We start from the raw sequence: 15,464 nt of genomic DNA, 5'->3' as shown, positions 1-15,464 counted from the left end.
ATGAGCGGTGTGTCATCTAAAGGTTCTAGATCCAGTCTCTGTTTTCCACCGGAGCTGCTCCCATCAGCTTTGTGTTTTAAGGCCAATTCTCACTGCAGAGACAAACAAGTCTGCCGTTGGATTTAGAATTTTATGAAAAATAACTGTCATGTTCACACTGCCCCAACAGACACTGACTGAACATGGTCAGTCAGGTGAAAACAAACCCTGACCAACGGCAACAGACGCCGACAGGGGTAACTCAGACTGTCTACATCAGGCCTTTTTGGGACTGGGATGATAGTGGCTGATTTAAGGCATAACACTGATCCGACAAAACCCAACAAACGCATTTGTTGGTGTTTGTCTGTGCGGGAGTGAATTGGCCTTTATGCATTACTTGAATGCTCCGCTCTCCATCCAGATATAAAAGCTGCAGTAGGTTAATGAAGATTTGAGGGATGAACTGACAGCTTGACTGGACTCTTGGCATATCAAAAGTTAGGCCTATAAGACTTTTCAGTTTTATGGCAACACCATCTTTGACATTACTTTGGTCACTGTGGCTCTGGTTACTAGTAAGACTCATGTTGCACATTCATACAGACAGTATTTGAGACACTACTGTAAGTTACTGTTTAAACGGGACATTTCGAGACTCACACTTGTTAGTGTAATTCTAACAGCTCATTGCAATGGACTATAATGGTTAGTTAGGATCTTGAGTAAAATAACCGTGAGAACGTTTTTTAGGGGTTCTTGAGATTAGCCTGACTTCATAAATATCATACCAACCCCATCAAGGTCACTGAGAGTCAGTAGCTATGTTTCCATCCACCTATTTGCACATTTTGGAATATTGCATAAAAAAAAAAAAAAGCTGCATGGAAACGCCAAGATGTGCATAAATTCCTAAAAATGCACAAAAAAAAAAATAATGTATGCGGTTAATTGAGTCGGATTTACCTAATAAATTCCTAGATGTGCATCAAAAATGACATGTGACTTTGCGATGTAACTGCATAACTAGACCAACCAGTGGACCGATTTCATTGCACAGCATCTGAAATGCCCTTTTGGCCATTCTAAAATGCCTAAGCAAAGTCTGTTGTCAAAGTGGATCGGTTAATTAGTACCTCCCAGAACTGTTAACACAACTGCGTTCCCAAACAGCAGGCATCCGCCTCAGAAAGCAAGTTCTGTGTTTATTGCGTTTTGTCTGTGTGCTCTGAGGAGTAATATATTATATTATATATAAGAACATTATTATATACTATACTGTGGCTTCTCCTACTGCATCAACTTCCATATTTCTCAGTGATATTTATCGCCAGTTTATCAGAAAGTGACTATTTTGTTCTCTTCGACTTACTGGTTGGAAACGGTGCTTTATTTGCAAATGTTTTATGCAATATTCCAATTATGTGCATAAGTTAAATTTGCAAATTTGGATGGGAACATAGCTAATGTTTGGGTTAGGAGATTCCTGGTGTTTTCTAACGTCACAGTCCTGCTGACAGACCTCAGATTGGCAGGAGACACTAAACTGAATGTTTTTACCATTACTATTATGAGATGGTTTTAGATACCCCAAGGCGAGCTGCATCTTTCAGAGTTTGCATATGCAAGTCCAGTGTCACATGATATAATCAGTCACACACATTCTCATAGGTTCAGGTCAACAATGTGCTTAATTCAGTAGATCGAATCTTTCTAAGATATAATTCCAACCCTCCTGTTCTGTCTCACTGCTTTCAGATCAGCAGGATGCTAATGACCCCTTCAGTCACTCTACTGGGAAAGGCCACAGTTCTGCATAAAACAGTCAAGCACAATGAGGATAAATAAAAAGAGAGAGAGGGAATGAGAGAGGAGAGTGTGGGACAAAAGGAGATTTTGCTGAATTATGGAGCCATAGAAAATAATACTAAAAAAGGTGGAGATAGAAAAAGAGTGCAGACGGAAATTAGAGAGGTGTGTTATCTTGGCACCCTGTTGCTTAACAGCTGCTGGTTACTAAGCTCTTACAGAGCTGCTGCTCTGCTAAGCGCTCTCTCTCCCTCTCTCTCTACCTCTCACACACACACACACACAATGCTGATGGTGTGTCACACACACACACACACACACACACACACACACACACACACACACACACACACACACACACACACACACACACACACACACACAGACACAGACACAGACACAGACACAGACACAGACACACACAGACACACACAGACACACACACACACACACAATGGTGATGGTGTGTCACACACACACACACACACACACACACACACACAGACACAGACACAGACACAGACACACACACACACACACACACACACACACACACACACACACACACACACACACACACACACACACACACACACACACACACACACACACACACACACACACACACACACACACACACACACACACACACACACACACACACACAAAAGTATTTTCTCCTTAAAACTGCAGTGAACCAAAGACAGTCTCAAAAACGCGGTTTGAAATTGCAGTTGTTTTCTATGTCACAAATATGTACAAAAAGATATGTAACCAATCACGTCAACATGGCGGTGGGCCTTAGCAAATCATTAACTATAAGTCAAGTCAAGTCAAGTCAAGTCAACTTTATTTATATAGCGCTTTTCACAATACAGATTGTATCAAAGCAGCTTCACAGTATTAAATAAAATAGTACATCAGTGTATGTTTCTGGTGTAAAACATCCACGTTTGGTAATGCAGATCAATAGCACTGGTGAATCGATTAATCAATTTAAGTATCCCCAATACTATACTGCGAGGAGTCTCAAGAGAAGCCAGATCATCCTGTTATATTTTTCCGTTGCTATGAAAAATCAGGTACATTTAGCAATATAGCGAGTGAATTATGTATATGATGTATATTACGATGTTATGATGAACTATATGCCTTTCTCCACTGACGTTCTGAGTTGTTCAAAGCGTTTCTAAGGATTCCGATTTTTAGAGGGCAGCTGTCTGACTCTGAGATGGTGAATGGGAACATGGTTTGTAACATTAGCAACACATTATTAGCTGTTTGATAACGTAGTCACAGCGCTGATGTGAGTGAGAGGAGGCGGGGACTAATATGCATATTCATGGATCCGCATATACTAAATGAAGAAAGGTTGTAAAGTTACATTCAAGCTATTTTATGAAATGAATCATTTTTTACACAGGAAAAAAAAAACTTTTCAATATGTCATTTTGATGATCAAAGATACGTTTTAAGGGATAATGTTATTGACTACAGGGGGACTTTAAAATAAAATATTTGAGATATTCCGAATGTGACAAGGGTGGAACATTTCAAAACAAAATGACTGCTGCTCTTCTTATTCAAAGTTATGACATAATTAGCATTATGGAGTCAACAATATGATTTCCAAAAAAGTCGAAAATGTTAAATAAGTATGTTTTGTGACGGTGTGATGTGGAATGCTTTACGAATCTTGTCTAATCATAAAATGTTAATTGAGAGTAGAACTTGCTAACATTTGAAACCGGCTCCTTTAATGATTCATTTCATTAAAATGAATGATCCATATATATTCATATGATATACCCCAGAACTTTTATAATGGGATATACAGACTTGTAAAAATGCATATAGTTATGCATATAGTTATTTTAAAATATGTATAATATTGTAAAGGGATAAACATAATTCCTTTTTTTATTAATATAATAAGCTTTCCAAAACAAAGTAAATTGTTGTGTTGTGTTCAGATGTTGTAGACATGTACTTGTGACTTGTGTAAGAAAGTGAAAGTAATAGATTTGAGAGGAGAATAAAAAGAGAGGAGGAACAGAGGGAAAGACAGGAAATGTCCAGGATGTGCAGAATTCTTGATTTCCCCCGCGAGCTGTTCTGTCAAGGCTCTCCCACCACCCTCCAGCAGCTGTTCTCTGACTGACACACACACACACACACACTGAGGCTGAATATGACATCATGGCTGGCCAAGGAGGAGGACAGGAAAAGGAAGAGGGGTGAACAGGCTACCACCCTTTTCCATGTGCACAATCCCACTCTTTCAAAAACACACACGGTGTCAAAGCGAAGCAACAAGACACACTACAGCTGTCACCTCTTGCACAAACACACACAAGCACAAGTGTGCATTGCTACATGAGCTTGGCCACAAATAAACACACACGCACACAAGTGGCATGTGTCCTAATGTTATTATTCGGCCTTACCCAAACACAAGACATATGGGGTTCTGAGTGCCATTTAAATCTAATAAATCACTTTCCAGCAGATGCCAACTTCTGAATTAACTTAACACTCGAGCATAAAAGGAGAAATGTGTGTGTGTGTGTGTGCCTGTCCTTTTCAGTGGTTTTGACTAAATGTCGCTCTCAGCAGCGCGGGCAGTGTCGGATGTTCGCTAACATTATACTGCTGGTCACGCATTCGGAACTTCTTTTTACCCCTAAGCGAAGAATGGAAAAGAACTTCGCTGTGAGTATATATCAGGGCCTTTATGATCCACATTCAGCACTGTCATATGTTTTGAGAGCATAAGACTTTATTACATTACAAAAAGTGTGATTCCACATTGAATTGATCATATAAATTAAAGCAGAAAGAAAAGAATCCCTCCTTCTCCACTGACACAAATCCATTCTCTCTAAATCAATTCCTCTTCCTAATTTTTCAGCTCTCTACATCTTTCCAAATAAAAACAAACTCTGCAGAAATAAAGTCAGCTTTTTACTGACCCACTTCATTTTAATAACTAACAGTAACAGCTGTTCTAACACAACACTGTTGTAAATGCCTTAAAAACACACCAGTCATTATGTGACCAAAACCCTACCTGTGACCTTTGAACATGTCACATTGAGACATTTAAAGAACAAGTTACTGTACTGCCAAACAAATGTCTGATTGTAATCTGCATGGGCAGCAATGACTGGATGTTTTATTAAAAGAGGTTAAAATTTGGGTGGGTATAGAGTGCGGTGGGTATTTTTAGCTCTGCTTTTTCCAAAATCTGTTCTTCAGCTCTTTTCATGCATTACGCAAGGTGAAGAATTGGCTCTGTGAGGGCATGTGAGGAAAAAAGGCTAATGTACATCATATTAGAATTACATGAAAAACATGCATGTGTTGAAAAAAACTATGCGTCGCTACTATCTCTCATCAACCCCTTAACGAGTACAAAAACAAATCATCAGATGATAACACAAATCTGGATGCAACATGCAAGATTTATTGAGAATAGCATGTCCATTAAGAAAACATCATATGTTTAACAAAAAACAAACAAACAAAATAATTCTGACATAAAATAAAAAATGTGTTACTTAAATGTTTATTTTTGTTTATGTGTGTGGCCAATAAAAATATTGTTGATCAAGTACAAATACGATATACTGGCATGTCAAAAAAATGTTATTGTCGAGACCTGGTAGTGAGCAATTGAATGAATAAATATTAACTTCAGTAGAGTGACAAATTAAGCATCTGGAGCTGAAGACACTTTAAAATCCATCACCTCTCAGTGTAAAGCAAACAGCTGAATGCGGCTCACACCCTAGCCAGAAATAGCATCATATCACATGTGCTGAGCAATTGTGAAGCTCCAAAAAAATCTTCAATTAAAACATTAGATGCGTGTGTGTGTGTGTGTGTGTGTGTGTTGCCAGATGGTCTCTGAGGGAGGATGGCATAAGACAGCATTCCTGTATAGTGCAGTGGGACACAGATCAGCTCTAAGGAAGACAGAAAAATCAAGTATCTTAAGAGGAGAGTGAAATAGGGGACAGAGAGAGAAGAATACAACCTGAGGGATAATTCTCCCTTAATTTAGTACACAGACACACAGTTAAAATCACTAGTATGAGACATTCAAAATACATATTTGGATGCTTTTTTTCCCTGTCCGCTGTTTTCCTGTAACTCACTTAATAAATATATTATAAACTATCATTAAGTCTTTAGCTGACGTAGTTGTTGAATCACTCCGTAATTGCTAAAATAAGTCCAAAAAACACTCTGTGAGGGCATGACTCCACACACATCTCTGACGTGACGTATCCAGCTGAGTCACATGGCGGGTATTGATATGAGTTATAGACGCTGTTGACAGTGTATGTGAATAAATTTATATTTAATTTACACAGTGAAGACTATGCAGTTTTTTTGTACATTTAATTACTTTATACAATTTTTGTAGTATTTCTTATTTCTAGTGCTTTAAGTTTTTCATTTTTTTTGTGATATTGAAATTGGCGATGAGCATTAAGAAATTTCAATGGTATAAAAAAATATATTTCATAAAAACATTATTTAAAGCAAAAATAACTATATTGTGATATCGTTATCATGAAATAAAATTACTCATATCGAGACAAGATTTTCATCACATCACCCACCCTAACTGATGTTTATCGGTCACTGAGTTCTGGACTCTTGCCAAAACTTTAGAGAGAGTTCCACATATACTCATTTCATATGCTAAGATGTTAGCCAATCATAGCAGTAGGCGTTTAAACTGAAGTCTCAAAGCAGACACGCCCCTTCAAACAGTGTTCAAAAGAGAGGGCTGAAATCAGGGTAGACAATGGAAAATATATATATTTTTCTAAATTATGAAACTTTTGATGTAAACATCATACTACCATTACAAGTGCACCTCTGAAAACATAAAAAAAAATACAGTTCATGATCTCTTTAAATACATTTTTAAACCATTTTCTGCACAGAATAAAAACAGAGGGACAACTGGAGAGGGTATTTCTATATACAGAGTTCACAGAGTTTGTACTGAAATGAAAGTGAACACTAAGTCACTTGAACAACTGATCAAAACAACCCTGAGCCAAATGTCGGCTACCAAAACTACAAACTCAGAGTCTACACTGTTATTATGAGGATGGTTTCTGATAGTAACAAGACAACTATGAATACTGGAGGAAGATTCTCTCAAACAAAACCTGACTATTTCAGGCTGAAAATTTTATTTTTCTTTCCTTCTCTTCAGAACAACAGAACTTGTCTGAATCGAGAGAAAGATAAAGATAAGGCATATACAGAGGGAAAGGCAGCAAAAGAGAGAAAACCAGAGTGAGACATGGTGTCTTAAGACATTTCATTAGGGTGTGGGTTGATTCTCACTTAGCACTTGATGTCATATCCTTTGGCCAACCAAACAGTACACAAAGCACACACAGCCGGTGGCCCAATGAAAGGGCTCCTTTCATACAGGAGCCACACAAGTCCAAAGTTCGACACGCAAAAAGGTGTGCCACTTTTCCGTAGTCTGACCTTCACTCTGTCTGACACAGTGAGCCAAAATGTTCAAGCAACAAGGAAGAACTGAAACTTCAATGACACATAATCATATAAACCTGTGCCAATTCTGTGTAACCACAATCTGTAGAATCCATTATGGTCAAATGATCAAAAAAGATCACCACAAAGTCCCCTGAATGCGCATTGTGAACATTGCATGAACATCTTCATGTAGGGTTCTTTACATGCTAAAGAAATGTTCAAGTGTAATATCTGGAGGACTTCCAGCAAACATTCGAAAACTTTTAGGGAACATTCATTTCGGGCTGAAATAAGGATGTTCACAAACTTCCAATGAACTTGATTTTCAGAACATTTTACTTAAAAATCGGACCTGATGCAAATGCCCAAAATGGCCTGGACACAACCTACATGCAATACAAAATTTACTAAATGTGGTCCAAAGGAGAAGTTATGGGAAGAATAACAACTTTTATTTTGTTGTCTTTGTGAAGCTTTAGAAGACTTGGAATGTAGCACACAAGTCGTAAAAGACTACATCAGTGGTGGGGCGTTTTGTCAATTTAGAGCTTAACAGCTTTGGTCACTATAAATGATTGTTCTATGAGAAAAAAGAAAAAAAAATCGATGTGACGATTCTTAAAAATATCTTATTTTTGGTTCCACTGAAAAAAGGAAGTCATATGGGTTTGGAATAATATAAGGGTGAGTAAATAATGACAGAATTTTAATTTGTTTGGGTAAACTATTCCTTTAAATAGAGCTCATGTGATGGACAATAAACTAATAGAACAGCTAGTCATAGGCGGAGGGTGAACCAACTGGGTGAGGCTAGATGCGATTCCTCCTTAAAAACACATTTAAATAGAATGTGAAGAAATAGATATGTGTCGTCTATCAACAACCTACACCTACCAGCATAAACAAAAGCTCATGTTATTAAAGTGGTTATGTTCATGGCAGCCAGGTCGAAAAATAAATAGCCTAACCATTGCCTATGCAGCAAAACATAAGTTTTCTTCAAATTCTGAATGGATTATCGCCTAGAAAGCGTGCATAAAAGTGCTCCCTTTATAATCAATAACCTGTCACTCATCTTAAATCATCGCAATCTCATAAAGTTATGCTAATCAATTAAGCTGACTGTACAATGAATATCTTATTTAGCCTACATAATGTCTACACTTTTTTGTTAGAGTTAGTTCACCCAAAAATGAAAATTAGCCCATGGTTTACTCACCCTCAAGTCATCCTAGGTGTATATGACATTCTTCTTTCAGACGAATACAATCTGAGTTGTATAAAAAAAATGTCCTGGCTCTTCCAAGCTTTATAATGGCAGTAAATGGCTGCTTCTGTTTTTAAGTCCACAAAAGTGCATCTATCCATCATAAAAGTGCTCCACATGGCTCCGGGGGGTTAATAAAGGCCTTCTGAAGCAAAGCCATGCGTTTGTGTAGGAAAAATATTCATATTTAAAACTTTATAAAGTAAAATAACTAGCTTCCGGCCAAACGAACATACTGATTCGACTTAAGTCCAGGCGCAACTTATGCGAGTAATGCGACGTACTGCTGATATTTATGCTACGCCATGACGCACTACGCTACTTCTGACGTCACAAGTTTCGTAAGTTGAGCTTTAGGTGTAAGCAGACTGCGTATGTTCGTTTGGCCAGAAGCTAGAATTTTACTTTGTAACGTGTTAAATATGAATATTTTTCTTACACAAACTCATCGTTCCGCTTCAGGCCTTTATTAACCCCCCGGACCCGTGTGGAGCACTTTTATAATGGGTAGATGCACTTTTATGATGGATACTAGATGCACTTTTATGATGGATAGATGCACTTTCATGGACTTCAAAACAGAAATGGCCATTTACTGCCATTATAAAGCTTGGGCCAGGACATTTTTTTATTTAACTCCGATTGTATACATCTGAAAGAAGAATGTCATATACTCCTAGGATGACTTGAGGATGAATAAATCATGGGCTAATTAAAATTTTTGGGTGAACTATCCCTTTAAATTATAACGAGAGAATTTGGATGTGCAGATCTCAGCACTGGACAAAAACTCTGGCTTTTGAGTGGTGAGGGTATTCTAACTTAAACACGTCTAATTGGCCATTGCGTTCAAGAAATCATCATATACAGTATGTTTGTGATTGGATACACTGCTCAATGCTATTTGTATTAATTTAGAAGCTCTCAAGAGCTCAATCACCAAATCTGTTTAGGCTATGTTTATCAGTTTATGAAGATGAGAGCATTCGCAAGAGTGCAGAATTCAGTCAGAATTCAGAGTTCAGCTCGCGCACTGAACAAAACTCCTGCGTTTCAGCGATTATTAATCGTAACGCCTCTGATTGGCCATTGCATTCATAAGCTCAACAGTCATGTGGGATTGGTTATAGTGCGTAAAAAGTAAAAAGTAGATGATACATGAGCAGATCTAAATTGAATGCTGCAATCGACACTTTTCATTTAATTTTAAGTTTCACTTTATTACAAGATTAAGTTTAAAATGTGCAGGTGAATTTTTGGACCAAGCCCCCGTTAATTTTTGACCCATGACCAGGGGGTTCCAAGGCTTTACACACAATCCGCCTATGCAGCTAGTCTTGGAATTTATACTGACACCCGAAGATGTGAAGGCAGCCTCATGCAAAATAAATTTATTCCATAAGCAAAAGTGTTCAATAATGAGGGTTACTGAGATAAAGTGAGATGTATTCATCTGGTCATATTAACTTAATATGTCAGCTCCCATGAGGCAACCAGCTCATTTGAAACACTTTTCATCATCTTTCATCAGAGCTTTTGATGCAAGTCTTAAAACAGAGGGTCTGCCTAATGAACGCTCTGTGCTGAAGAGTTCAGAACCTTCAACAATTGATGATTTTGATTGGTCCTTAAAATAACAGACTTTGTTTGAGATTTTTTATTCCAGTGGAGGAATAAAAGTAGATTTAAGTGGTTTCATGAACTGTATCCTCCAGATGTTCTATTCGGCTATTCTTTCTTCCACATCTGCCACATCCTGCCTGAAACAAAAACCAAAGGCACATGCTCACGGACAGTGCTGACTGTTGGGTATCCCCCTCGCTTTGCTCTGTGTGTGTGTGTGTGTGTGTGTGTGTGTGTGTGTGTGTGCAAGTGTCTGAAATGCAGTTGTGTACTGCTTCAGGGCAAGATGAGCAAGTAATCCCCTTCACTGGGGTCGCAGGTGGTCTTGAAATGTGAAGCCTATAAGTCACACCAGGGCCGTGCACAGACATTTTAAGGGGCAGTGGCCTAAACCAAAAAAGGGGCACTATTTTTGGGGGGGTTGGCACACTACAAGTGTGCCAACAACAGAAAATGTAGTTATTTGTATTAGATCTGATCAAGAGTACAATAATTTGATTAGACAAGCAGCTAATTCTAAGAACGTGGATATGTTGTACAGGGCTGGACTGAAAAAAAAAAAAATCGGCCCTGGCATTTTGGTCCAGACTGGCCCACTATATGATCATAAACTCCAATTCCTTAAAACTACTAATGCCATGTTATGAGTGAGTATAGGAACGAGTGAGAGTTAACAGATGAAATAAGTAAAATTAAAAGCTCCAACCCATATTCAATGTGCAATTTAAACGAAAATTTCAAAACTCTTTTAGTTACAGTGTCTATTTACATTACACCTATAATAGTTATAATATTAATCACATGACAGTAATAGCCATATTTTGTAAAACAATAAAGGAAACTTTCATAATTAGTTTTGTACCAATTTCTATACTTGGGCCTTTGATCTACGTGTTTCATGGACTGGTCTGTCAGAACAAAAAAACCTAACGCTGACTTTTTCTGATGCATACACTGGCACAAACCCAGCACCGCCAATTAAGCAAAACAAAACGAATGGGCCGCCGATGTACAAATTTTATGGGCCGTGAAAAAGAAAAATAATGTATGAGTATGAGATGTATCGGCCCAAAAAGCACGTCGGCCCACCTGGAAAGTGTGCGGTATGTCCGATGGCCAGTCCAGCCCTGGTTGTACAAGTTGTTAGCACTCGTGAACTGTCGTATACTGTGAGTGATGCTGCGGAGCGAGCGGGAAAACCTGGAGCGGATTAGCGGAATCAGCGAAATGCTTTGAGCGGAGCGGTGGGGGGTGGGGAAGAGGGGCACCTCAGTCGATGAGGGCAGAGGGGCAGTGGCTCTAGCCACCGGGCCATCCCCCTGTGCACGGCCCTGAGTCACACACACACACACACACGCACGCACGCACGCACACACACCACCATGAACCAGTCAGCAGATAATGCAGGTTCCGTGCATGCAAAAAGCACCTGCAACATACTGCAGAGTCTGAAATATATCCATAAAAGGAAATAATACATATGAAAAAAAAAGGGTACTTATTCTACGAAGACAGATACAAGCTCTGGCGCTGCAGATATTCCATGTGATGTCACTAGATCCAGCAATTTAAGAGTTCTGTCGGGAACTGCAGTTCTTTAAGGATCACCAGAGACTCTAGTAACCACGCACTGTTCTCTCCACTTCCATTAGACAGACAGTACCGCAGCTTTATCCTGCAGACTATCAGAATGTTGAACTCCAACATCACGTAATATTAGAACTGAAACCCCTCCCAACCCTTCAGCACTGCACTTGAACAAGAGGGGATTTCTGACCTGTCATAATCCACAGAATAATAGCTGCCGGTTTACTGCATCCCATCATGCATTTTTTGCCCACTAGTCTGTGCCTATTGTCGCTCATGGGCAGGACTTAGAGTAGGTTTTTGGAGCTTTGATCTGCAATGAAGAACATTCATTTAAATGAATGCTTGCATAGTCTTCCATTCTGCAGACAACTCTGAACAAACTAGAGGATTTGTTGATCATTTAGGTCAGAGTTGCACTACATGCAGAAGTAATAAGTACCAAATGTTTCACAGATATAACTGTGACAAAACAGACTATGCAGTTGTGCTGACTGACCCTTTGTGTTTCTTGCAAAACTTTATTAAGGCACAAAGTTATGAACTTTGCCAATTTTGGTAAAACCAGCAACTACTTTATCTCAGACTCACTTATTTAAACTAACCATAGACAACCATGCTAACCATAGACGAAGTTAAAAACACCCAGTGAAACAATTATACAACCGTCACCTTTACACAATGAACACCAGACTACAGAAATCCCGAAGAGACAAACTTAAAAGAAAAATAAATCCTGCATTTCTGAAGTTGACAGTTAGTGGGACATTTTCAACATTATGTTCAGTAATATTCTTCGTAAAAAATATAATTTGAACAATATCAATACTTATGGCTCGATATATTCACTGTGGCATTTTTGGATGTTTTAGAATATTCTGATGCCGCCCATAGAGCTGATAGCCATGCTTAGATTTACAAGATCTTTTAACTAAAGTAAATCTTCTCAGTAACACGACAAATAACAAAAAAACATTGTTGTCGTGTTTACACGACAACAATGTACTAAAAACAGACAATAACGCCTATGAACGCACAGTGTATGATTATGATTCAGGCAGCATTATAGGTCAGAAGTCAGATTGGATTGGAACATTCAGAATATTTATCCAGTTCTATTTGGTTGAAGATCGGAGTCACGCCTGTATGGAGACGAGTTTGTTCTTCATGGAGTCCACATTGACAATTCTTATTTAGAATATTGCAGTATTTATCATTAGTGATTTTTCTGTGCACATCATTATTTTTTTGTTTTTAAAATCATGAGCCCTCGCAATCTTTAATCAATTTTTTTTTTTTTTTTTTTATCAAAAACTTTAGCATCCCCTCCTCCTTCCCCCCTGACATCACATCCTTGATGATGTGTACACTGGTACGAGGGCTGAGCATCATGTCACTCACATGAAATCATCTCAGCAATCAGCAAACGACAACATCCTATCAAAACTATTTAAGCGTAAACAGTGTCTGTTTAAGAACTGCTTTTGTGTACCTTGCACATTTGTAATGGCATTCTGTATCTGTGCACTGTGTTTAAGTATATGGTTATGTGAATACTGTGCATATCAGTACATTATATAGTACATACAAATTATTTATTATTTTTCTGTATGTTTGGGAAGAATGACAAGCAAGTGATTTTGATTTGTCCAAAAAACATTTGTTTGTGCCAGTTGCACTCCAGATACCCATTCCTAGTATTACACAACTTGCAGTCTGCGTGCAATGTTCTCCCACAGTGCCTCCACAGACAAAAGGGAGCATTTGACTATCTGACATATCTGTCCTCTTTTGCACTTCATGTACAGATGGACTGTGTAGCATTGGCCAACTGCTAACTCTTTGAGGGCCTGTTGCATGTCAGGGTGGACACGCAGACGTGACAGAAGTCTCTGACCTGTCTCTGGCAGCTGGGAATGGCACGTCCATCCCCCACCCAAAAAACAAACGTGTTGCTGAGAGCTGTGCGGCAAATTGTCGCACCCGACGTCAGCCCATGACCTTTGACTTCAGCTGGCAGCTGCTTTGGTTACATTGTTGAAAAGAAGGGCGCCCATGCACTGCGAGTACAAGTGAAGCAGTAGGAAGCTACTTGTTACATTTGTCACCAATAGTAATCCCAAACACGTCAACCCAGTTTATTTAGACGCCAAAGGTGAGACAGCAAGAGAGAACGTAGATTTAACACCGCCTGGTCACCTGAGAGCCTCATGTCACTGAGTCTTAACATATGAGTCAGACTAGACATACTTCAGGTTATTTTTAAACATATTCTTTAGTCTGAACTCCAAAAAAAGCCATTTACACTGGTTGTAAGCTTTAGACAGGGAATATGAAATACACAGCCTGCTATCAGCAGATCTTTAAAGATTTCACACACTACTGTAGCTTGCAAATATAGTCAATATTTATTGCAACATTTCAGTCATGAAAGAAACCATACTAAATATAGATTTTTTTTTTTTTTGGAAGCTTTGTAATTTGTGAGATATTTTCTCTAGTAATACCTTGATGTCTTGAAATGAAAAATATGAATGTCCACAAAACAAAAAAATAAAAATAAATTTAAAACACACCTGCCAAATTCTTAGAAATATACTCTTTGCATCTTTGATTCTATATGGGTTTGATTAACTTTGATTCACAAGTGGAAAACATTCAAGACAGTTGCCAATCTTCCCAGAAGTGGACGTCCCAGCAAATTCAGCCCAAGGTCAGACCGTGCACTGCCAGGAGAAATCGCAAAACACCCAAGAACTACACCTCAGACTCTACAGGCCTCAATTAACATGTTAAATGTTAACGTTCATGGCAGTACAATTTGAAGAAGACTGGACAAGTATGGCATGTTTGGAAGGGTTGCCAAGAGAAAGCTTCTTCTCTCTAAAAAGAACATGCAGTACAGCTTTGGTTTGCAAATTTGCATCTGAACAAACCATAAGACTTCTGGAACAAGGTCCTTTGGACAGACGAGACCAAATTGGAGATGTTTGGCTATAATGCACAGCACCACATTTGGCGAAAACCAAACAGCATATCAACACAAACGCCTTATACCAACTGTCAAGCACTGTGGTGGAGGAGTGACGATTTGGGCTTGTTTTGCAGCCACAGGACCTGGGCATCTTGCAGTCATCGAGTCGACCATGAACTCCTCTGTATACCAAAGTATTCTATAGTCAAATTTGAAGCCATTTAGACAGCTAAAGCTTTGCCGAAATTGGGCCATGCAACAGGACAATGATCCTAAGCACACCAGCAATTCTAAACCAGAATGGCTGAAAAAGAAAAGAGTCAAGGTGTTGCAATGACCCAGTCAACGGTATGCACCTTTAAGGGAGCTGTGCATAAACAGATGCCCACAAACCTCAATGAACTGAAGCAACTAATGTAAAGGAGAAGGGCAAAAATTTCTCCAGAACGATGTGAGAGAATGATCAAGTTGCTAAAGGTGGTTGTACAAGCTATTTAATCATAAGGTGTACTTAGTTTGTCACACATGGCACATGTCAACCATTTGAAGCCTTGGCTGGAGCCTCCAGACAGCTCTATGTTTAATATGGTGAACAAACTGGAATGTTTCTGGAAATTTGTTTGGAGTGTTTGTGTGTATGTTTGCATTTACTGTAAATATTCATTTTTCCTGGTTGCCGAAATTATACCATGC

The 15,464-nt window shown here is 38.7% G+C and overlaps 1 protein-coding gene across 1 annotated transcript in view; it reads right to left on the bottom strand.

Annotated features, from left to right (window-relative positions):
* Window positions 1-15,464, bottom strand: part of raph1b (Ras association (RalGDS/AF-6) and pleckstrin homology domains 1b) — a 61,570-nt gene that overhangs the window by 32,733 nt on the left and 13,373 nt on the right.

This window comes from Scardinius erythrophthalmus (genome assembly GCF_964197995.2).
Source record: "Scardinius erythrophthalmus genome assembly, chromosome: 3".
NCBI classification, from domain to species: domain Eukaryota; kingdom Metazoa; phylum Chordata; class Actinopteri; order Cypriniformes; family Leuciscidae; genus Scardinius; species Scardinius erythrophthalmus.
The sequence above is the reverse complement of the archived record's forward strand: the minus strand, read 5'-3'. Positions and strand labels throughout refer to the sequence as shown.